Below are 1,410 nucleotides of genomic sequence, written 5' to 3'. Positions count from 1 at the left end.
CAACATCCTATCAAAGATTCAGCCAATAGAAATAATTTTGCAGTACTGCCACTGTTTTCTCGACCCCGAAATGCCCAGCAGCCTAACTGTAGTGTGCTTCCTAAATCATCTTGGCATGCTCGCTTGAAGGAACAAAAAGGTGACCGAGGTGGCATAATAGGGCGTCCTGGAGGTGAAAATCTGCAACATGCCGACCCTCCAAGAGTGTCTGGTATGTGTGGCCGAATTCTGGGTCGCTTTTGTAGAGAAGCGGCCAATCAGAAGTCTCGTGCCCACAAGAGTTGAGCACGGTGATTAGCGCCATGATCGGTGGCCGACTGAGGCAATCTGCAACATTATTGGTGCTGCCCTTTTTATACTTGATATTCAAGTGAAACTGTTGCAGGTATGTAGACCACTTCTGATGGCGATCATTCTGCAATTTCCCTTGTGTCTGTATGAACTGCAGAGGTCGATGGCCTGTGTGGATGACCGTTTCCTTCCCCAAAATGTAATGCTTCCATTGTTGGCAGGCCTGTACAATGGAATACATCTCTTTATCATAAGTGGGGTACTTCCGGACTGTGTCTGAAAGTGTTTCACTGTGATATGCCACTGGATGTCCATGTTGAGTAAGGACTGCCACAATAGCATAGTCAGAGGCATCTGTCTCGACCTCAAATGGTTGTTGTAAATCTGGTAACGCGAGCACTGGTGTCGTGCAGAGGCGATCCTTCAATTCCCTGAATGCCTTCTGTTGAGATTTAGACCAAAAGAATTTTTCTTTCACCCCGCCCTTGGTGACTTGACTCAAGGGCCAAGAAATATGAGAAAACCCCAACACAAACCTGCGGTAGAAGTTGGCAAGACCTAGAAAGCTGCGAAGCTCTGTTAGAGTGGTTGGAGAGGGCCAATCCTGAATGACTTGGATCTTGGCTGGATCGACATGGACCCGCTGTTCATCAGTGATGTATCCAAGATACTGAACCTGGGTCATGCCAAAAGTGCATTTCTCCAAATTGGCACATAGCTTGTGTTGCCGCAGTGTTTGGAGAACCTGTCGGATGTGGTGGAGGTGCTCTTCCCAACTCTGGCTGAAGATCAGAATGTCATCCAAGTATACTACTACAAAGGAGTTGGTGAATGGCCGCAAGATGTCATCCATTAGCCTCATAAAGGTTGCAGGAGCATTCGTCAATCTGAAAGGCATGACCAACCATTCGAAGAGGCCCTCCTTGGATTTGAAGGCAGTCTTCCACACATCGGAGGGTTCGATTAGTACCTGGTGATATCCTGACTTCAGATCGATCTTGCTGATTTTGCCCCCTTTAGTTGGTCTAGGAGGTCATCAATCCGCGGGATCGGGTACCTATTATGGACAGTGATCTTGTTCAGCGCCCGATAGTCAATACAGAGTCTCCACGTCCCATC

The sequence above is a fragment of the Pinus tabuliformis genome, chromosome 3_2 (genome assembly GCF_031772625.1).
Source record: "Pinus tabuliformis cultivar Carrire ecotype Pingquan chromosome 3_2, CPIR1, whole genome shotgun sequence".
Lineage (NCBI taxonomy): Eukaryota > Viridiplantae > Streptophyta > Pinopsida > Pinales > Pinaceae > Pinus > Pinus tabuliformis.
The sequence above is the reverse complement of the archived record's forward strand: the minus strand, read 5'-3'. Positions refer to the sequence as shown.